The 24665-nt window shown below is 38.8% G+C and overlaps 2 pseudogenes; both read left to right on the plus strand.

The window, feature by feature from the left end:
- The first annotated feature begins 1401 nt into the window (after positions 1-1401).
- On the plus strand, positions 1402-2646 carry LOC149250223 (protein CHROMATIN REMODELING 20 pseudogene; annotated as a pseudogene).
- A 3372-nt stretch (positions 2647-6018) lies between these two features.
- LOC149250224 (protein CHROMATIN REMODELING 20 pseudogene) overlaps positions 6019-24665 on the plus strand; it is a 56475-nt pseudogene continuing 37828 nt past the window's right edge.

Here is a 24665-nt window from a genome sequence, read left to right on the forward strand (position 1 = left end):
GAGAGACTGGTGTCTTGGTTTAGGGCCTAGTGATCCGGTGTGGATTGCGGTAAAGCCTGAGAGACAAGGAGATGGAAAATTCCTCAAGGATAGTGATGGAGTCTGGAGGCATTCCTAGCTCGGTTTGGTTTTGTGATCTTGGTGCTGGTTTTGGTGAGATCATGATTTGGTGAGGGTGGAGGTGGTTTAACCTCTAGATTCCATTGGTTGATTTTGGATTGGTTATCCATGAGATCCCACATTCATGCTTGGAATATGGCACGAGGGTGACTGGCTGAAAGAAAGATTTGGTTCAGCCATGTCTACGGTCAGGTGGTACGTGGAAGTCCCGAACCTAGTCGGCTTTGCCTATGATTAATAAAAGCTAAGTTCTCTTGCTTTTGTACTTGTTAATATGTGGCTTTAATGACTATTATATTATTGTTATTTTCATGGTTTAATGTTGTTTATAAACATGGTTATATGACTGGTTATTGTCATGGTTATTTCATGTATTTACTTGTAACTAAAAGGATAATGGATGCCAGACCTAATCGATGTCAAAACAGTTAAGGGAAGAGGGTGGTGATCCTTCCCGTCTGTTAGACTCTGTCTTATATCAGAGATTGATTCTTCTTCAAAACAGGGTTTTGAAGAAGAAATCATTAATGTTGCGTTTCAGATTGTGTAATTTATGCTCCAGCTCTTCAAAAGGCAGTGATTGAAGCTCCTATCTGCACAAGCACAATTCAGAATATCATTAGCAATCAGAGGCAAAAAGTTATGTGGAGAAAATACCAATTGCAGCAGTATCAATTGCACAAGTTCATGGTGGTATTTTGAAATGTCCAGTGGCTTGGTTGTGTCTATATCTGTCCCCATGTACAATCAAGAAAATGTTGGATCGGGTTTGGGGTTTTGTATCCCTACCATGGCAATGGCACTAGCACTTTCTGTTTTCATGTGTGGGACAAGATTGTACAAACATAAATTGCCTGTTGATAGTCCGTTCACTGGAATTGCCCAAGTCTTTGTAGCCAGTATCCGTAAATGGAATGTCTCTGTTCCTTCTTTGGGAGAAAAGAAATATAGGTTATTCAAGAAGAACAGCTTTTAAAGGGTGAAAAAAGTAGAGAGCTTTAGCCTACAAATCAACTAAGGTTTCTTGACAAGGCAACTGTCGCGGTTAATTTAGATTACAAGCATTAAATGGAGACTATGCACAGTCACACGGGTTGAAGAGTAATGCAGGTATGGCACAATTGGGGCTCTGTTAAGGTTGATATTAACCGCAGGTTATGGTGCAGATGAATGAAAAGTTGGAGGAGCTGCTTTTACAGGGCTTTCGGTAGATGTTATCAGTCCATGCATTTGAATTGACTACAGAGTGGTCTTGACTTACTCATTTGTGATGAGGCACACATGATAAAAAACACAAAGGCTGATATAACACAGGCATTAAAACAAGTGAAGACCCAACGCAGAATTGCATTGACAGGTTCTCCTTTACAAAATAATTTGATGGAATACTATTGTATGGTAGACTTTGTAAGAGAAGGATTCCTGGGAAAACAACCAGAGTTCAGAAACCGTTTCCAAAATCCCATAAAAAATGGGCAGCATGCTAATTCAACTGCAGATGATGTGAAAATAATGAATCAAAGATCACATGTCTTATATGAACAGTTAAAAGGTTTTGTACAACGTATGGGCATGAATGTGATGAAGGATGAGCTTCCTCCAAAACGTGTATATGTGATATCTGTAAAACTTTCTCCATTACAGCGGCAGTTATACATCAGATATTTAGAAGTACATGGGTTTATGAAGAATGAAAAGAATGCATGTGTAAAAGTGGCACATAAGAAACGCTTCTTCAATGCATATCATTCTTTAGCCAAGATCTGGAATCATCCAGGGTTACTGCAAATAGCTAAAGAGGACAGAGACTCTCAACAAGGCGATGACACAGTTGAGAATTTCATTTTGGATGGTAGCTTCAGCGATGATGATATGGATCATGACTTCTTGAATGGAGATAAGATGAAAAGCAGAGTGGATTGGACAAGCAAAAATAAAGACAGTGATTTGGAAGAGGTGCCCCTGCAAGCTGATAAGTGGTGGGAGGACATTATTCCAGATAAAGCCTATAAAAAAATTGATTATAGCGGTAAGATGGTGTTGTTGTTAGATCTCCTGGCCATGAGCTCTGAGCGAAGTGATAAGGCATTGGTTTTCAGCCAAAGCTTGAGTACATTAGATCTTATTGAGTCATTCTTGACAAAATTACCTTGGCGTGGAAAGAAAGATGAATACTGGAGGCAAGGTAAAGAATGGTACAGGCTTGATGGACACACTAGTGGCGCCCAAAGACAAAAACTAGTGGAGAAGTTTAATAATCCTTTAAATAAAAAGGTCCAGTGTGTATTAATATCAACTAGAGCTGGATCATTGGGTATAAATCTTCCGGCAGCCAATCGTGTGATAATTGTTGATGGTTCCTGGAATCCAACACATGATCTTCAGGCTCTTTTTCGTGTGTGGAGATTTGGACAGACAAAGCGATGGGAAGCTTATGCAAAGCTTTACAAAAAGGTATCGAACCAATGGTGGTTTGAACCTGGGCAAGCTATTATTGACCAGAGCATCATTTCATGGACCAACTAGAGGTTAACGGAACTCCATGTAAAGCAGTAAGATGTGGAAGTGGATGGAAAAACGCCAACAAATTGTACGCAATTTACTGTTCTGTGACTAATGTTGAGGCATGAAAGCATGACGTGGACATTAGAAATGCGGTTACGTGTAAATCTTTCAAATGCCAAAATCCGCCAATAGAATCTAGATACAGAGAAAAGTAAGCGGTCTATTCCTGGCTTCAGTTCCGATTCAGAATGGATATGCAGCTACAGTTGTTGCCTCCACATTGATTATCATCGGATTTTGTGTGTAATTCTGCCCCTTTTCAAAACAGATGGACAGGCAATTGCGCATGCAGTGCTAGAACATCTTGCCCATGAAACTAGATGTCGTGGCTTGTTTTCTCCTCATTATCACTACCGCCACTTTCACGAATAATGTGGGCGCCCCAATAACAAATATTTACAATAAAAAAAAAGGGGTTTTCTCTTAGATATGGAATCGGGTGATGTCAACCTCGCCAGAGCACTAAATCCGGTTCTCATTCACGCCACAAACCGCAACAGAAAGATAGGAACTAATTTCCTATTTCAAGACATCAGAAATCCAAAAGATCTGCGCTCCATGCTTGTTTTTAGTCATCAGAGGATTTTTTTTTTATGGCAGTTCAAACAGCGCGCTGAATTTGGGGAGACCGATTCATTTTTTCCTTTACAGATTTCTTTTAATGTATAAAAAACAAAATCATTTGTAAGAGAGAGGGAAGGAGGGAGAGTTTTTTCTGAGCGCTGGGAGCTGCTGGAGAAGCAGAGAGCTTTTTATTGTACAGTTTTATGACAGAGAATTTAATGGAATTTCACAGCTCTGTTTGCTGAGATTCATGTGGTATGTTGATTTAGCATAAGTTTTTCCCTTTGTCTCATATGTAATCAGTTATGTTCCATTTCATTTCATGACCCTTTCAAGCTGAACAAATGAAGTGATTAGGTAGGAATTCATAGTATTATATGCTCCTCCTATAAGTTTGTTCGCATTCGATGTTTTCTACTGTTTAAGGAGGATTCAGAGTTATTGTCTGCCCTCCTTAGCTCCTCACCAGTCTTGCCATCCCATTTGAAACCAGATTTGGTGTTAAATTGCATGCCTACCTTGCCTCAGTTGATAACCTGTGTAGTCATTATATTTCTCTGTTTGAAGCTGTGATTTTGCCCATGCAGCCCAGAAAAGCCCCGTCATTCCATTAAAAAACCCCACAAATCATCAAATCAAACCCCCTATCAATTTACTAGCCTAAAATCTTTATTCTTAATTGGTCAGCCTAATCCTATTGAAAGATCTACCGAATCTGACCCGAGAGAGCCTTCTCATACCTCGTAGGGCTAGCTACGAGGTGAAATGGTTTGATGTAGCCTTGAAGGTTTACCTTCCTCAGCCTAGGGTGAAATCTCAAGCGCTAACATATTGGCGACCATACTGGGGAAGAACAAACTTGTCTGTTGATTGATGTGTTTGTTTCATAAGTCTTAGACGGAGCCTGAAGTTACGCCAGAAGCCTTCGAAAACGCTCTTGTTTTACATCAGCGTTAGTAGATAAACGCTGCTTCAGTCAATCTCCGTGAGCTTGTGAATACGACCACTTCGATTGTATTTTACCCCAGTACATGTATCAAATTCAGATCTGATGCTGATGGTGGACAGCAGTCAGACACTTATGCAGGCTGAATCATTCACCTGGCGACTCCAACTCGATCCAGACATTCCAGTGCCTGTTGATATGTTCATGCAATGGTAGGGTATGTGGCAAACCCTGCACTGTGTGAAGCTCTAAATGAATTTAGAGAAAGCTTAGTGGATATTGAAATTAATGAAGAAGTTTTAAGTTTTTTCCTCCAATGTTTGAAATCTCCGGATTATCATCCTAGCGTCTGTGAGTTACTTGTTGAAAGAATCGAGAAGGAGATTCAATGGTTAGATGAGCAGATTCAATCTTATGATTTCCAAGACCCTAAAAAGTTCCTGGAAATCCTCCTTCCTTCACAACAAGCACTAACAGACTTGCCTATAGAGGTATACATTGACAATGTGCAGCTGGAAGTATGTATTGCAGAGTTGGGGCAGCCAACAGAGGCCGGTGTCCGTGATCCTATTGCGGCATATATGGACATATTTTTCACTCTGATGGACAGATCGGGCTGTCTTCTCGGTGACCAGGATCATTATGAGCATGAAGGGCTGCCAGCAACTGCATCTGTGACTTCGTGGCAGCATTCTCAAGCGGCTTCATTTCCAGGTTTACTCGAGTGGTTAATTTGGCATTTTAGCATTACTTGATCTATTCTTTGTACAACAAAGTAGAGTAGTGTTGTAAATAAATAAGCAGCCACAAGGGCAGCATCTTGTTTCAGTTGGCTTTTAGTTTGTTTGAGTTCAGTTTCAGTGTGAAAATAAGTCTTCAGCTGTGTTGATTTGTTGATGATGACTCCATTGCCCAATGGTGGAGGCACGGTCTGCTCTCCCAAAGTTCTGCGGTTCTTGGCACCTCCAGGAAACTGCAGCTGCCATCCCAAATGGAGCCGATGTTAGACTCTGTCTTATATCAGAGATTGATTCTTCTTCAAAACAGGGTTTTGAAGAAGAAATCATTAATGTTGCTTTTCAGATTGTGTAATTTATGCTCCAGCTCTTCAAAAGGCAGTGATTGAAGCTCCTATCTGCACAAGCACAATTCAGAATATCATTAGCAATCAGAGGCAAAAAGTTATGTGGAGAAAATACCAATTGCAGCAGTATCAATTGCACAAGTTCATGGTGGTATTTTGAAATGTCCAGTGGCTTGGTTGTGTCTATATCTGTCCCCATGTACAGTCAAGAAAATGTTGGATCGGGTTTGGGGTTTTGTATCCCTACCATGGCAATGGCACTAGCACTTTCTGTTTTCATGTGTGGGACAAGATTGTACAAACATAAATTGCCTGTTGATAGTCCGTTCACTGGAATTGCCCAAGTCTTTGTAGCCAGTATCCGTAAATGGAATGTCTCTGTTCCTTCTTTGGGAGAAAAGAAATATATGTTATTCAAGAAGAACAGCTTTTAAAGGGTGAAAAAAGTAGAGAGCTTTAGCCTACAAATCAACTAAGGTTTCTTGACAAGGCAACTGTCGCGGTTAATTTAGATTACAAGCATTAAATGGAGACTATGCACAGTCACACGGGTTGAAGAGTAATGCAGGTATGGAACAATTGGGGCTCTGTTAAGGTTGATATTAACCGCAGGTTATGGTGCAGATGAATGAAAAGTTGGAGGAGCTGCTTTTACAGGGCTTTCGGTAGATGTTATCAGTCCATGCGTTTGAATTGACTACAGAGTGGTCTTGACTTACTCATTTGTGATGAGGCACACATGATAAAAAACACAAAGGCTGATATAACACAGGCATTAAAACAAGTGAAGACCCAACGCAGAATTGCATTGACAGGTTCTCCTTTACAAAATAATTTGATGGAATACTATTGTATGGTAGACTTTGTAAGAGAAGGATTCCTGGGAAAACAACCAGAGTTCAGAAACCGTTTCCAAAATCCCATAAAAAATGGGCAGCATGCTAATTCAACTGCAGATGATGTGAAAATAATGAATCAAAGATCACATGTCTTATATGAACAGTTAAAAGGTTTTGTACAACGTATGGGCATGGATGTGATGAAGGATGAGCTTCCTCCAAAACGTGTATATGTGATATCTGTAAAACTTTCTCCATTACAGCGGCAGTTATACATCAGATATTTAGAAGTACATGGGTTTATGAAGAATGAAAAGAATGCATGTGTAAAAGTGGCACATAAGAAACGCTTCTTCAATGCATATCATTCTTTAGCCAAGATCTGGAATCATCCAGGGTTACTGCAAATAGCTAAAGAGGACAGAGACTCTCAACAAGGCGATGACACAGTTGAGAATTTCATTTTGGATGGTAGCTTCAGCGATGATGATATGGATCATGACTTCTTGAATGGAGATAAGATGAAAAGCAGAGTGGATTGGACAAGCAAAAATAAAGACAGTGATTTGGAAGAGGTGCCCCTGCAAGCTGATAAGTGGTGGGAGGACATTATTCCAGATAAAGCCTATAAAAAAATTGATTATAGCGGTAAGATGGTGTTGTTGTTAGATCTCCTGGCCATGAGCTCTGAGCGAAGTGATAAGGCATTGGTTTTCAGCCAAAGCTTGAGTACATTAGATCTTATTGAGTCATTCTTGACAAAATTACCTCGGCATGGAAAGAAAGATGAATACTGGAGGCAAGGTAAAGAATGGTACAGGCTTGATGGACACACTAGTGGCGCCCAAAGACAAAAACTAGTGGAGAAGTTTAATAATCCTTTAAATAAAAAGGTCTAGTGTGTATTAATATCTACTAGAGCTGGATCATTGGGTATAAATCTTCCGGCAGCCAATCGTGTGATAATTGTTGATGGTTCCTGGAATCCAACACATGATCTTCAGGCTCTTTTTCGTGTGTGGAGATTTGGACAGACAAAGCGATGGGAAGCTTATGCAAAGCTTTACAAAAAGGTATCGAACCAATGGTGGTTTGAACCTGGGCAAGCTATTATTGACCAGAGCATCATTTCATGGACCAACTAGAGGTTAACGGAACTCCATGTAAAGCAGTAAGATGTGGAAGTGGATGGAAAAACGCCAACAAATTGTACGCAATTTACTGTTCTGTGACTAATGTTGAGGCATGAAAGCATGACGTGGACATTAGAAATGCGGTTACGTGTAAATCTTTCAAATGCCAAAATCCGCCAATAGAATCTAGATACAGAGAAAAGTAAGCGGTCTATTCCTGGCTTCAGTTCCGATTCAGAATGGATATGCAGCTACAGTTGTTGCCTCCACATTGATTATCATCGGATTTTGTGTGTAATTCTGCCCCTTTTCAAAACAGATGGACAGGCAATTGCGCATGCAGTGCTAGAACATCTTGCCCATGAAACTAGATGTCGTGGCTTGCTTTCTCCTCATTATCACTACCGCCACTTTCACGAATAATGTGGGCGCCCCAATAACAAATATTTACAATAAAAAAAAAGGGGTTTTCTCTTAGATATGGAATCGGGTGATGTCAACCTCGCCAGAGCACTAAATCCGGTTCTCATTCACGCCACAAACCGCAACAGAAAGATAGGAACTAATTTCCTATTTCAAGACATCAGAAATCCAAAAGATCTGCGCTCCATGCTTGTTTTTAGTCATCAGAGGATTTTTTTTTTATGGCAGTTCAAACAGCGCGCTGAATTTGGGGAGACCGATTCATTTTTTCCTTTACAGATTTCTTTTAATGTATAAAAAACAAAATCATTTGTAAGAGAGAGGGAAGGAGGGAGAGTTTTTTCTGAGCGCTGGGAGCTGCTGGAGAAGCAGAGAGCTTTTTATTGTACAGTTTTATGACAGAGAATTTAATGGAATTTCACAGCTCTGTTTGCTGAGATTCATGTGGTATGTTGATTTAGCATAAGTTTTTCCCTTTGTCTCATATGTAATCAGTTATGTTCCATTTCATTTCATGACCCTTTCAAGCTGAACAAATGAAGTGATTAGGTAGGAATTCATAGTATTATATGCTCCTCCTATAAGTTTGTTCGCATTCGATGTTTTCTACTGTTTAAGGAGGATTCAGAGTTATTGTCTGCCCTCCTTAGCTCCTCACCAGTCTTGCCATCCCATTTGAAACCAGATTTGGTGTTAAATTGCATGCCTACCTTGCCTCAGTTGATAACCTGTGTAGTCATTATATTTCTCTGTTTGAAGCTGTGATTTTGCCCATGCAGCCCAGAAAAGCCCCGTCATTCCATTAAAAAACCCCACAAATCATCAAATCAAACCCCCTATCAATTTACTAGCCTAAAATCTTTATTCTTAATTGGTCAGCCTAATCCTATTGAAAGATCTACCGAATCTGACCCGAGAGAGCCTTCTCATACCTCGTAGGGCTAGCTACGAGGTGAAATGGTTTGATGTAGCCTTGAAGGTTTACCTTCCTCAGCCTAGGGTGAAATCTCAAGCGCTAACACCGTCAAGTTCCATATGAGTTATCAGTAATTTATGCTCTGTCTTGTATTTATTTCCTATAGATTGCATTGATGCCAAGTGTTTGACGGAATGCCAGTCCTAGTTGGGGATGGTCAAACCTAGTCCTCGAGTTAGTTTTTGATTTGCAAGTATTGTCATAATGTAATTTATAGATTCTAAAAGCTACAAGTGTTTCTGGGTAGTGTCCTGTATTATGGGCTTGAAAAGTGGCTCAAATACCAGGGACGTAGGCATAGGTTTGATCAAAAAAGTCCTTGGACGTTGGAATACCCATGTTGTGCATACATCCAAACGTCCTCAGACACACCCTTGCCCATATCAAGGGAGTGTCTAGGGTTTTAGTGGTCTAAAAGTTTAGTGGGACCCAGGGGTTGGTAAGGGGAATGATTGGGATGCATTATGGGAATCCTGTAGTAGGTGTAGAAGGTCTATATGGTGTGTTTTTGTCAATTCGACTTCCTTAAGGTGACTTAGGAGGTTGAATCATATCATAGTAACTTATCATCACATGTTTACCCCGTTGGTCGATTATGTGGGTAGATGTTGGAGGAGGGCATTATAGAGTGGTATCAGAGCAGGTTCCATTCTCTTTGAGTGGTTTTTGGTTTTTGTTCTACTTGTGTGATATTTGATACTACAAAGTGGTATCAGAGCATGGTTCACCCCTCAGACTAGATGGGTTGTGTGTTGGTCATGCATTCATGTTGGTTGCACGTGTGTTAATCATCCTTATGGTCTATAGGTTTGTTTCATATGCATGGTGTCGGTCATGATTGTAGTTATGTCGCCATGTGAAAGAGGATGTTATTATTATGGAGTGTGTCGTCATAAGTGTGTGATTGGTTATGCATTGTTATGCATGTCAGTTCTTACAAGTTGTCAAATGTGCATTGATATGGTTGTTGTTTTCATGCATGAGGTCATGGTATGTGTAGTTGATATGGCCATGCATTGATGACTGGACTCTAGCTAGAATGATGTATATATGGCTACATGCTTATGTGTTATATTTCTATATGTTGTCATGATTATGTTATACATGTATTACACTAATTTGTTGATCTTGCAGACAAGGTATCCTCCCCAAATTATGCTAAGGTACATGAGTTTATTGTGATTTGGTTTAGCTAACATGATATACCTTGTAGGAAAAATATTAAAGATGATTAGCAAGAAGGTAGACTACAGTTCTCGAGACCCTCCCTATGGATTATATGAGAAGTGTGGTGTTGGGAACTCTTTTGATTTGGCAGAGACACCGAGAAGCTTAAAGGCAGAAATATATAGTTGCAAGGCAGACAATGATAGAATCATACAGGCACATGAGAAACAAGCAGAGGTAAATGAAGTGATACTTTAGAGTTTGTCAGAATTGCAGCAACCAGGAAAACTTCGGATCAGCCATGAATAGGAGGACAAAACAAACGAGGCATAAGGTATTAGGTCTCATGGTGGTCATAGGTTTGATAGAGATGACACAATCAGAGATGGCAGGGCCTTGGATACTCTGAATAGGAGGGGTGATAGACACACGTACTATTCTAGTCTGGTTCTGACAGGTATTATGATCATCATCATTATCATCCTTACAGGAGGAGTGACAATGTATATTTTCCATCTGAGTTTAAGAAAGAAAACCCACCTGCATTTGATGGAGAGATGAAGAAATCACAAGATGAAGAGGCATGGTAATTTGGTATGAGGAATTTTTTTCAGATTGCATGATTATTCAAAAAACATGAAAGCAAATATAACCACTTTTAGTCTTAAAGATAAAGCCGATATTTGGTGGGAAGATGTGAAGAATGTTAAAGGTATTCTAGAAGATGACTTGACTTGGAACGAGTTTGAGAGGCTCTTCAATATGAAGTATTTTTAGGAAAGGTAATATGATGACAGAGCTAAGGAGTTTTATGAGTTGCAGATGGGTTCCATGACAGATGATGAGTATACTATCAGGTTCTTGGAGTTATTGAGATATGTGCCTTACCTCAAGGAGGAGAAGGCCAAGGTTCAGAGATTCATTAGTGGACTGCTAGTAGCATATAGAGATCAGATTGAGTTCGACGATCCTAGATCACTAGAGGACGCCATCTAAAAGATGAAACATTGGTATGAGCAGTCGAAGCACAAATTTGAGCATAAACATGACTTGGAAGGAAGTGATAAAGTTAAGGGAAAATTCCCACCAAAGCGAGGAAGATCGCAATATGAAGGTGAGAAAGAAAATGTAGTCATTTACAAGAAGTTAAATACAATTGAGAGGGGACATGGAGAGCAACAGACTAGCGGCAATGGTAGAGCACCATTGCAGTGTTGGATATGGAAAGGATCATCGTAAGAGGGATTGTCCGCAGTATCAGGGTGGTAGACCCCACATATATAGTGCTCAGGAGGCACATATAGTTGGGGATGTTGGTCACAACATTCCTCAGATTTATGTAGCTGTGGACAATAGGCAGGCAAATCATTAGGCATCTATCATTGAGATGGACGGTAAGCTTTCTTATCAAGTTGCTTCTATTTTAATTGATCCTTGATCTAATTATAGTTATATTAATCCTAACTTGGTGGATAAGTGTGGTTTGGGAAAAGAAGTGCATGCAGAATCTTAGTTGGTACAATTGGCTACAGGTACAAAGAAGAGAGTTCACCATTGGGTAAGAACTTTTGCATTTGAGTTAAATGGTATGCATATAGCAACATTTGAATGTACTGCCATTGGGATTGTATAATATGATTTTGGGTATGGATTGGTTGTACCTTCATAGGACCAAAGTGGATTGCTTTGACAAGGCCATTTAGTGCTTCGATGATCGTGGGGGAAAGAGAATTTTGCAGGGAAAGAAGAAGCCTACATCAGTGAGGATGGTTACTACTATGCAGGCTAAGCATAGTTGCAGGAAAGGTTGTGTGTGTTTGTAGTGCATATATCTAGTGACAAGGATAAATATGTGGAGGATGCAAGAATATTCAAGAGGTACCCTGTATTACAACAATATTAGGATGTGTTCCTAGTAGAGATTTGAGAGTTACCTCCTTACAGGGAACTCTAGCATTGAAGCCACCTTACAGGATGAGCATAGTTGAGCTAGTAGAGTTGAAATTGCAGTTAAAGGAGATGCTTGACAAGGGACACATTAGGCCAAGTATATCACCATGGGGTGCACCAGTGTTGTTCGTAAAGAATAAATGTGGTACTCTCAAATTGTGCATTGATTGCATACAGATGAACAAGGTAATGATCAAGAACATGTACCCATCATGAGGTTGATGATTTGTTTGATCGTTTGAAGTGAGAAACAATGTTCTATAAGATCGACTTTAAATCAGCATACCATCAGGTACACATCAAGGAAGAGGATATCTACAAGATTGCCTTCAAGACCAGGCATGGGCATTATGAGTTTGTTGTGGTTCCATTCAGTTTGACTAATTCCCAATCTACATTTATGTGTTTGATGCATAGTATGTTGCGTCCTTATTTGGACAAGTTTGTTATTGTATTCATTGATATTGCTAGGGGTAACTCTAGCATCGAAGGCACCTTACAGGATGAGCATAATTGAGCTAGTAGAGTTGAAATTGTAGTTAAAGGAGATGCTTGACAAGGGATACATTAGGCCAAGTGTATAACTATGGGGTGCACCAGTGTTGCTGGTAAATAAGAAAGGTGGTATTCTCAAATTGTGCACTGATTACAGACATATGAACAAGGTAACGATCAAGAATATGTACCCATTGCGAGGATTGATGATTTGTTTGATCATTTAAAGGGAGCAACAATGTTCTCTAAGATCGACTTTACATCAGGATACCATTAGGTACACATCAAGGAAGAGGATATATACAAGACTTCCTTCAAGACTAGGTATGGGCATTATGAGTTTGTTGTAGTTCCATTCGGTTTGACTAATTCCCCAGCTACATTTATGTGTTTGATGCATGTGTTGCATCCTTATTTGGATAAGTTTGTTATTGTATTCATCGAGATTTCTATGGGAGAATCAGTTGTATGCTAAGGTTAGAAAGTGCAACTTGTTTCAGAGAGAGGTGCATTACTCGGGACATGTTGTTACCAAGGAAGGCATAGTAGTAGATCTAGAAAAGATAAGGGCCATCACGGAGTGGGCAGTTCCTAAGAATGTGGATGAGGTGAGGTCATTCATGGGATTGGTAGGTTACTAGAAGAGGTTCATCAAGAATTTCTCTCACATTGCATACCCTATGACATCCTTGCATAGTAAAGGTAAGAAGTTCGAATGGACAGAAGAATGTGCAGCTAGTTTTGAGCAACTCAAGAAGTTGTTGACACATGCACCAATATTAAAGATTGCAGATACAGATAAAAAGTTTGTAGTATGTACAAATGCTTGTAAGAGAGGACTTGATGGAGTCCTTATGCAGGAGGGACAGGCGGTGTGCTATGAGTCCAAGAAGTTGAATGAACATGGGCAAAACTCTGTGACTCATGATCTTGAGTTGGCAACTATTATTCACACCTTAAAGATGTGAAGGCATTATCTTCTTGGTATGAGATTTGTATTGATGAGCGATCATAGTGGGTTGAGATACTTGTTTGACCAGCCAAATCTAAATGCCAGGCAAGCTAGATGGTTGGCTACCCTTAGTGAGTTTGACTTCGAGATCATATACATTAAGGGAAAGGAGAACCGGGTTGCAGATGCTCTTAGCAGGAAGGTACATGTGAATCATATAGCAACTATGAGCTCTTATGGAACAAAGTTATAGGATAGGATATTGCAGGTAAGATAGTGGGATGACAGGTATATGGAGATTATGCACAGGTTACAACATAGTACATGTACAGGTACAGATATAGGTACAGGTACAAGTACATATGATCAGGATGCATACTATCGTCTCATGTTAGATGGTTTGGTGAGATTTAGGGACAAGATCTATGTGTCAGATTACAGTGAACTCAAGAAGCTTATATTGAGGGAGTTTCACATGAAGCCGTACTCAGGTCACCTAGGATACCAGAAGTCATTGACGGTGGTAAATAAGTTCTACTATTGGTCGAATTTGAAGAAGGAAGTGGTAGAGTTTGTGGTAGATTTTTGGATTGTCAGCAGGCAAAGGTGAAATGTAAGCATCCAGGTGGTCTACTACAACCTATTCCGATTTTGGAATGGAAATGGGAGGTCATTTCCATGGATTTCGTTACAGTTATTCAGAAGAGAGTGAGACAACATGATTCTATTATTATTGTGGTTGATAGGTTGAGCAAGGTAACCCACTTCATTCCAGTGAAGACTACATATTTAGCTCGTGAGGTGGCACATGTTTTCATCAGACAGATTGTGAGATTACATGGTGTTCCGAAGAGAATCCTGTTAGACATGGATTTGAAGTTCACTTCCAAGTTTTGGAAGGAACTATTTGCAGGTTTGGGTACAAAGTTTTCCTTCAGTACATCTTATCATTTGCAGACAGATCGACAGACAGAGAGGGTCAACAAGATCTTGGAGGATATGCTGAGGATGTACGTGATACACCAGTAGAGAATATGGGAGGAGTATCTTCCATTGGTTTAGTTTGCATACAACAATGGTTATCAAGAGTCATTAAGGACGAGTCCTTTCGAGACATTGTATGGGAGGAGTTGTAATACTCCCGTTAGCTGGAGTGATCCAGTGAACAGTGTACTTATTGGACCGGATATGTTAGCAGACATGGAACATGAAATGTCAGTTATAAAGAAGATTTTGAAGGCAATACAAGATATACAAAAGAGTTATTCAGACCAATATAGGGCATTCAAGGAGTTTCAGGTTTGGGAGCATGTGTATTTGTGCATCAATCCCAAGAAGATCTATTTGAGGATTGGATCATGTGCCAAGTTGGCACCATGATATTGCAGGCCTTTTGAGATCCTTGAGAGGATTGGACCAGTGACCTATCAAATTTCATTGCCTCCAATAGTGAAAGTCCATGATGTTTTCCATGTTTCATTGCTTAAGAGGTATATAAAGGATGTTGATTATGTTATTGATTGGTCTGTATTGCAGATGAAGCAAGAAGGGGAATTCCAGCTTGAGCCTCAGTGCATATTCCAATGAAAGCAACTCATGCTCAAGAATAGAGCCATATAGCTAGTTAAAGTATAGTGGAAGAACTTTGGGCCCAAAGAAACTACATGGGAGATGGTGGATCAGATGCAGGCCATGTATCCTTCATTATTTGCTTGTTGAGGCGAAGCAGTTTTGGTTTGATGTTTGGTATATGTTTGGCATATGTTTTGGTATATGTACATGTGTATATGGATGTAAATACCACCATGAGTTAAGTTATAAAGCTCCAATAAGCAGTATGGTTGTTATCCTGGCATGTTGTCATGATGTTTTGCTTTTGACCAGGTCATTCATTGTAAATACTGCAATGAGCTATGTTATAAAGCTCCATGGGCAATATGTTTTCTTTTCATCGGTTCTGCTGAGGTCTTGGTGTGGTTTAACATTGAGGATGTTGTTCCCCAAGGGGGAGAGGTCTATAACAAACCCTAATTAAAATTTCATGTAATAAAAGTTAATAAAGGCAAAAATAAGACCACAGTTAAGGGAGACATATTCCAAGTTGAATGTTGGGCAAAGGTATCCTAGTGGGCCTCGCTGGTTGTGTTTATGGCTAAGGAAATTGGTAAAAGGCAATGGATAAAGCATTAAAAAGGAAAAAAGGAATTTTGGGCACATTTTATTTATGAAAATAAAGGAAAATAGGAGAAAAGGGAGGTTAAAGGTCACAGGTTGCATGTGAGGAGGTAATTGAAGGAAAATAATGGAAAATGAAGAAAATAGAGGCCTCAGTGATAAAAAGGTTTCTAAGGACTAGTTTGTAACGTTTTGTCAGTTCAGTTTTGAAGCTCTCTCTGTTGGGTGTGTGTTATATTCCTTCCATGACTACCCCAACCGTGGGGGGGTCAACGAGCGGGGGTGAGGGGGGCGGTAGCCCCCTTGCTCGGGGTTTGAGGCAGCGCCCCGAGAATTTTGTTTTTTGACCCTCTATTAGGTGGGCGGGCCTACCTATGGTTTTGTGCATGGATTTCACACATGGTTTTTGGCATGATGGTATTTTGTAGATCAGGTCAAGGAAACTACGACTATGTTCTAATCCAGAGTTAATGGATTGGGGTTTATGGATGCTTCGGCATGTATATATATGTATTGTAACATTGAAAGGAATATAATGAAAAATCAATCTGGTAGTCCCGGTTTTGGGATCTAGGGGAAATTCTCGGTGTATATTTGTTTTATGTTTTATGCTCTTGCCATTGGTTTTTTTCTTCTTTTAAGAATTCATTTGCAGGTAATTTCTGTACATGGGTTAAAAACTACACTCTCATTATTCTCTCTCTCTCAATCTTGGACACTTATATTTTTCTTGGATCACTCTAGCTTTGGAGCACGAAGGAAAAAGCAAGCAAAGGAAAGGAAGGAAAGCAAGGATCAAGCAAGGAAGAGCAAGATCAAGCAACTTCAGTAGGAATACTTGCAGTTAAATATTGCATGTGTGATTTCCTAGTTGGTTTTGACATGCACGGATTTGCATGTTGGTGTATGGTTCTCTTGTTGCCGATGGCATGGTTTTGCCGGGTTATGACAATGGTTTTCAGCCTAGCCTTGCCTTTTTCCAGATAGCCATGGTGTGATTGGATTTTTTCTTGGTTTTGGGCTTTGGAATTGTCGGATGGTTCCAGAATCTAGGGCAGAGGTGGTCTCAAGAAAATCCCAAAGGCCTAGGAATCCCTTGACTGGTTTTGGTGGGATACACGGTAAATCCTGAGGGTGGAGTCTCGGTTTAGGGCCTAGTGATCCGGTGTGGATTTCAATAAATCCTGAGAGACAAGGAGATGGAAAATTTCTCAAGGATAGTGATCGAGTTCGGAGGCATTCCTAGCTCAGTTTGGTTTTGTGATCTCGGTGTTGGTTTTGGTGAGATCATGATTTAGTGAGGGTGGAGGTGGTTTAACCTTTGAATTCCCTTGGTTTTTTTTGGATTGGTTATCCATGAGATCCTACATTCATGCTTGGAATATGGCATATGGGTCACTGGTTGAAAGAAAGATTTGGTTCAGCCATGTGTACGGTTGAGTGGTGCATGGAAGTCCGGAACCTGGTCGACATTTCCTATGATTAATAAAAGATAAGTTCTTTTTCTTTTGTGTTTGTTAATCTATGGCTTTAATGGCTGTTATCGCATTGTTATTTTCATGGTTTAATGTTGGTTATAAGCATGGTTATGTGAATGGTTATTTCATGTATTTACTTTTTACTGAAAGGATAATGGATGCAATACCTAATTGATGTCAAAGAAGTTAAGGGAAGTGGGTGGTGATCCTTCCTGTCAAGTTCCATATGAGCTATCAATCATTTATGATCTGTCTTGTATTCATTTCCTGTAGATTGCATTGATGCCAAGTGTTTGACAAAATTCTAGTGTCGGCTGGAGATGGTCAGGCCTAGTCCCGTAGTTAGTTTTTGATTTGTAAGTCTTGCCATAATGTAATTTATGGATTCTGAAAGAAACATTGCCCTAGATTATGGGCTTGAAAAGTGGCTCAAATCTCGCAGATGCAGGCACAATTATGAGCAGAAAAGTCCCTGGACACTGGCATACCCATGATGTGCATGTGTCTAGAGGTCCTTAGATGCATCCTTGCCCATATCAAGGGAGCGTCCAGGGGTTTAGTGGTCTAAAAGTTTAGTGGTACCCAGGGGCTGGTTAGGGGAATGACTGAGATGCATTCTGGGAGTCTTGTAGTAGGTGTAGAAGGTCTGTATGGTGTGTTTCCATCGATTCCACTTCCTTAAGGTGACTTAGGAGGTCAAATCATATCATAGTAACTTCTCGTCACATGTTTACTCTGGTTGGCCGGTTACTTGGGTAGATGTGGGAGGAGGGCGTTATAGTTTATGGATCAAATAAATTTGAGAATATAACCAAATGTAAATAACTCGCGGGATTTATTATTTGCATCACTACAACCAAACAAGATATTTCATTTATTATCGGGATTCTTTCCAGGTTTATGCAAAATCCTTGTGAAGGACATTGGTCTACTATCAAAATAATTCTAAAATATGTGAAGGGCACTCAAGATTTTGGAATTAAGTATTATAAGGTGGATAGCTTAAGTTTTATTGAATACTTTGATTCATACTTTGATGGATACAAAGAAAATAAAGTGTCAACTTCAAGCTATATCATGAGTCTTGAATCAACTACTATCTCCACGAAGTTGCAGAAATAATCAGTCCTAGCATATTCCATAATAGAGGAAGAATATACGGTAGTTATTGAAGAAACAAAGGAGGTTGTGTTTCTCAGGAAAATCCTTGAAGGTTTGTGGGGAAAACAATTAAATTATGCTCCTGGCAATACTTCAGCAATCAAGTTGGCCAAGAATCCTAGATTGCATGATTGAACTAAACACATCAACATGAATTATCAATTTATTGTATATCAAATAGAGTCTAATACTATTCATTTGAGACATTGTTTCACAAATGACCAAATTTTGGATATCTTCGCCAAAGCGCTCAAAAAATAGTTAGAAAACTTTAGAATTATGCTTGGGCTCAAACAAAATCTATTTGGTTGGATTGGGGGTAGAGTAAGGGGTCGATATGGATTGGATAGTATATTATTTTTCATTCATCTAGATTCTTTAAAGTGGAAAAAGTGGAGGAATCAACTCACAGGACGATTTTTACGAATGGGACCCAGGTTGGTTGATTCAAGTTTGAAATCTTTTTGGAGCATTTTGAGGGATCAAATGATATTTTTGGGGGTTTAAACTTTGGTCAGGAAGCATGTTTTTGTTTTATTATACACACAAATACGTTTCTAATGGGACAAGAATCACCTCAATTAGAGTCCCTATGCAAAAGTTATGCCACTCAGAAGTTGACCTTTATGCTTTTGCCACCATAATTCGTGAGGATGCCATGTCAACCCCCATTACTTAAGGAAAAGGGGCTAGCCACGTGATCATGATTAAGAATACTATAGAATAGTTCGTTTGATAACTCTAGTTAAGAGTTGAGGGAGTCAAACCTAACCACAAGTAGGTTATCAGGTTGTGACATAATTGGGCCACTAGGAGGAAAAGGGGTTCTATTTCGAGTGCATTTGTTCCATAGATGAGCAAAGTAGATGAGAAGGATAGGGAGAGACCACACCGAGAGTATTTATGCACTGCAGTAGCCCATGGGACATAGGCCTTACTTCTTTTTACTTGCATCCATTTTCTATTAAAAAAAGAGAGAAAAACAACCTCACCTTCCAACTGGTTTTTCTCTTGAAAGGGTTTCTTAGGTTATATATTATGTCAAATAATTGTCTATGAGTTTTTATTTTATTTTTCTATATTGTGCAGACAATCCCTTCTATAGACATAAGTGATCTCTCTAGTCCTATAATAGGATCTAGCAACAAACTAGACAAACACGTGCAAGCTTTCCTAGTTTATATAAGAAAATACAAAATAAGATAGATGACCTACCTCACTCTGATGCTAAATGCTCGTTGATGTTGTCCTCGATCTTATCGCTTCCAAGTTCAATCATCTTTACACTGTTGTGGATGAGTACCTGCAAGGAAGATCAAACAAAAGAGATAAGAGCATACATAACATAATTCATTCTAACATAAACTATATGATAGATCAAGGAATATCATACTAAATGAATAATGATTTATACACTTATGGAAAGTAAACACATGATGTATTTATTAATAGAAAATGAGGGAAGCATACAACCATATGAGCCTTGATGTTGGAAGCCTCCTTTGGATGAGTTTCCAAGTCCAAGCCAAGACCTTCAAGCACTCCTTCTCCTTAGTAAGATGGGCAGCATTTAGGCATAGTTTTAGCATAGGAATGCAACCAAGCAATGACCAACTAGTTGTGGATAGAAGGGATTTCATTTATAGGGAAGGAGAGGGAGTTAAGGATCCATAAAAGGAGGGAGAGGTTCCACATCTTAAGGGGAATATCCCTAAAGGTAGGATCAAGGACTCAAAATGGGAGAACTCAACCATATCCTTATTCACCTGTAACTAGCTCGCCATTCTCGAGGCTTATAGTAAGAGAAGCTTCTCCTCCATTTTAGGAAAAACTTCCAGAAGAGGTTCAGTGTGGGTTTTCCTATCAAAATCCACGCTGGCAGCACTAGGTCAATATGCTACAACATGGCACCAGCATGGGTCACCAGTGGTGCAAAAAGTGTTGATCCTGAAAACTAGGTTTTTAGACAAGTTTCTTCAGGACTCTCTCAGGGAAAATTTTCTTCTCTTCTTCAGGGATGCTTCTATATATGTTTGATGGTGAATACACTAATAGATTTCATCATTATAACATTTCAGGAAACGAGACGGGAAGTGTCACAAAATACTGTGTAACATTCTCTGTTTTCTACATAATTTTAATTTGCATGCACATGGAATAAACAATAATCCACACATCCAAAAATCTAAAGAGGAATAAACCTTAATTATCTAGACTTTTTGGATTTTTAAGTATAGTTTTATCAGATCTGGTTTGACGAATTGTCTAGTGGAATATCCACAACAATTTACAGATCATATTGGCATCAGAGTAGGTTTCTTTAGGTATATTGTGGATATTTTCATGGAATATAGATCGGTTAAGGCAGAAGTCATAAAACCCTAGTCATGGCAGATGAATATATGAATAACCACCCTGATTTTGCAAAGGAGAGTTTTTCGCTACTAGAAGCACAAATTGCTGATATAAGTCATAATGTGAATTTCCTCTTGTTGACCCTAAGCAATAATTTTGTGTTATTCATATAATATGGGGGTTCGAACACATAGGAATAATCATAGGGGAGATAAAGAGATCAAGAATAAATAAAGAATGATATGAAGAAAGGATAAAAAAAATCAGCCTAGTTTGAAGGTCATGAACCATTCACAATCCCTATTAAAAATGGAAGAGAAGGTCGATATCAAGTTGTAACAAGGTGAGATTGACACTTTGAAGTTAAATCACTAGTTGCAACAATTATAATTTTATTTCAATGTTGATCATATAGAGGAAGAACAAAACATTTCACTTGCTTGATTGAAATTAGAGGGCCATTCCTTGACCTGGTGGGAAAGCCACATAAAGATCTTGAGGTTGGAGGGCGATCTTCTAGTCACTAAGCAAGAGGTATTTAAAATCCTCATAAAGTCACAATTTTACCCTATCAAGTATGTAGAGGACTAGTGTATATAGTGGCACTACTTTAGGCAGAAGTAGGGCCAAAATGTGTAGGAGCACACCAAATAATTTAAAAACATGACCATAATGTTGAGTATCTCCCCAAAGAACCCAAATGTACCCCTCAAGTGTCCGAGGGGGCTTAAGTAGGCGTCTATGGAAGTAAGTGATGTTGTTTAAGCCTAGATCAGTGGAAGAGACTTGTGTATAGGCCCAATACATAGAGACCATAGACCAAAAGAAAGGGAAATCAAGTGTATCAAAGAGCAAGGAGTGCTAGGATGATTTTAAGGAGGGGAAGAAGAAGTGTAAAGGGGGAAAAGATAAAAATATGGAAGCCACAACACACCAGTGAAAGGATCCCAGTAACCGCAACAACCACTATAATATTGATAGTCATGCAAAGGAGAAGTGTTGGAAGTTGCATCCAGAGCTTAACCCAAAGAACAAAAAGAAAGACAACAAGAAGAAGAATCTCATGGCCACTGATTCGAGCAACCAGGTTGAAAGTAGCTCAGACGTGGATGAGAAGAACACTTGTATATCAATGCAGAAGGAGGTGAATTTGAGTAGCCTTCGACAACAGGAAGAGAAGGAAATGACCAAACTCTTCCATATAAAGATACATGCCAAGAATAAAAAGATTGATTCTTTGTTTGACTAAGGATTGTAAGTGAATGTCATTGATGCAATGCTAGCCAACAAATTGGGATTGGAAGTTCATGATCATCCAAGACCATATCTATTGGGATGGGTAAATAAGAATGTAGAGTTAAAGGTAACAAAATAGTGCAAAATTAGGTTTGCTATCAATACTGATTTTATTGATGAAGTAGAAATAGACATAGTTCCCTTTGATGTATGTGGGGTGGTGTCTGGAATTCTCTACATGCATATGTAGAATGAAATTTTCATGTAGAGAGCCAACCAGTACTAGCTTATCAAGGATGGAAAATCGTTGACCATCAACACGCATAAATGAAAGCCAAAATTTTGTTGGTAACTACCAACCAACACAAGAAATTGATAACTTCTAGAAAGAAGTATGTTTTAATATTTTTTAGAGAAAAAAAATTGGTAGAAGAGTCGGCAAAAGGCAAGGCATCCATGGAGGGGTGTCCTAAGAAATAGAAAAAACATATAGAAGAGTTTCTACATGCATACAGGGATGTGTTCTGACAACCTAAAGGGTTACCACCGAAGAGGGAAGTGGAGCATGAGATCCAACTATTTCCAAAATCCCCATTGCCAAACATTGGGATTCTATAGGAAATCTATTAGATAAGCGAGTAGAAGAAACAATTGAAACAACTACTATAATAGGGTGTCATTTATTCGAGTACATCACCATGTGGGTCAACCATCATCATTATACCAAAGAAGGATGTGCTGGCATGTTGGTGTTTCCATTGATGTCACCTAATGTATGTCTTGTATCCATGGGTCTTATGTAATGTATTGAGTACTATATATGTCTTTCAAAAGTTTGTCATGATGTCATATTGTCTCTGGAAGGTTGCCATAATGTATCAAGATCACTCCTGAAACTGAGCTACAATTTTTTGCCATTTGATGCATGCCTTGCAACTGAGTTTTATGCCTTGTACTAGGTCATAAGTATGAGTTCAGAAGGTTTTCATGATGTGTCATGGTGTAAAATTGTTTAGGAAGATTGTCACAATGTCCCAAACACACTCCTGAAGTTGATCTCTAAGTGGTGGCCAAAATAGAGTGAAAACTTGAAGTTTTAGAAGCACACACAACTCCTGTGAAGTAAACTTGCATAAATATGCAGGTTTTGTGAAGGAAAGTAACATATACCTCCTGGAAGTGTTATTTCCTAAATATGTGCACACTTTAAGTATTTTTATGGGTTTTTTCAATGGTTTTGTTCGAGTTTTTATTATTAAAAGATCGAAAAAAAGTTTAACTTCAAAAAGGTGGTTATAGTGAAGAATCTTTCTCATTAAATTAAGATAGTGGTGGATCAAGTCAAGGAGAAAAGTTTAATGATCTGAACCAATTCCATTGTATGAAAATAGTTATTGACTGCTCCATCACTTGGTGCATTTATTGATTTAATCATTTCAGAAAATTACAAATAGGAGAAGGTTGTGTGAATGTTTGGTTGGTTCTTTTGTGAGTGTGAGAGTGTGCCATCGAGAGGGAATTGAGAGAGAAGTAATGTGGTTGTAGCAACTCACACAAAATATCAAAAATAAATCAGAGTGTTGTATGCATGTAGCAATGATTAGAATTGATGTGAAGATGCAGAGGTTAAAGTCCATCATAGTAGATGTTATGTTTTGATTTGCTTTACACTATAGTTGATGGTTGGATGGATTGAGAGAGTGACCCATTGAGATGGCACGTTGTATATCAGATTTTGTTGTGCAGGTCCTAGACATTATTGTATGCATGTAGCAGTGATCAATTTTGAGAAGTTGCAGAGGATTATGTGATCGAGAGAGGATTTGCTTTAGAGTTTTGTTGTTGTTGATTTATTCAAGTTTGTGCTGCAAAGATAGTTTCTTTGATGACCATGGTCCTAGTTTGAAACATTTTGAAAAGTGGCCCTATATAGTTTTAGGGGTAGTGGCTCCTTATTGGTGTTGGCCAGCTAAATTATTTTAAGGATTTGGCTCCTTGCCAGTGGTGGCCAGCTAAATTGTTTTAGGGGTAGTGGCTCCTTGCTGGTGGTGGATGACTAAAATTTGTATAATATATATTATTAATAGAAGATTCATAGCACTGCAACAACAATGGGGTGTTTTTTCTCCCCTTGAGGGTTTCCACTAGAAATACTTGTGTCTCATTCTGCATGCTTGTGTTGATGCTTTTCATGCTTTTTATGTGTTGAGATTATACTGTTTTAATATTCAAACCTATTGATGTTATTGATGTGTGTTGATCTTTAGTAAACTGGTAAAAATAATTTAAAAGTTAAAGTTAGATTATCACTATTGATTCACCACCCCCTATGAGTAGTGATCTACATTTCTAATAAGATGGGACTTAGAAGATGTGTATTGATTACAAGGTGTTGAATAAAATTACACTCAATAACAGGTACCCCTTACCTAGGATAGATGATCTATTGGATCAATTGAAATAAGAAAAATACTTCACTAAGCTAGACTTAAAGTCTGGATATCACTAGGTTCGAGTCAAAGAAGAAGATACCTAGAAAACTGTCTTCAAAAGCAAGAAAGGTTTGTGTGAGTGGTTGGTCATCACATTCATCCTATGCAATGCACCAACTATATTTATAAGGTTAACGAATGATATATTACACCCTTTTATAAATTCATTTGTTATTGTCTATTTGGATGATATACTGGTATATAGTGTTATCTCAGAGGAGCACATATCACAATTGATGAAAGAGATAGAGACATTAAAGAAGCACCAGTTGCTAGAAAATATCAAGAAGTGCAAGTTTTCACAACATTCTTTGGTGTATCTGGGGAATATGATAGGTAAGTAGAGATGAAAATAGATCCTACCAAGATGGAGGCCATCATGAAATGGACTATGCCTATTAAAGTTTAAGAGGTTAAGATATGTGTTTTGGCAACACAATACTTGAGGAAATTAATAGCCTCACTTTTAATTATAGCAACACTATTACATGCCACAACAAGTGGCAAGAGTTTCCAATGGGGATAGGGTTAGCAAAGGGAATTGAGGAGTTCAA

Source organism: Pinus tabuliformis, chromosome 7 (assembly GCF_031772625.1).
Source record: "Pinus tabuliformis cultivar Carrire ecotype Pingquan chromosome 7, CPIR1, whole genome shotgun sequence".
Classification (NCBI taxonomy): domain Eukaryota; kingdom Viridiplantae; phylum Streptophyta; class Pinopsida; order Pinales; family Pinaceae; genus Pinus; species Pinus tabuliformis.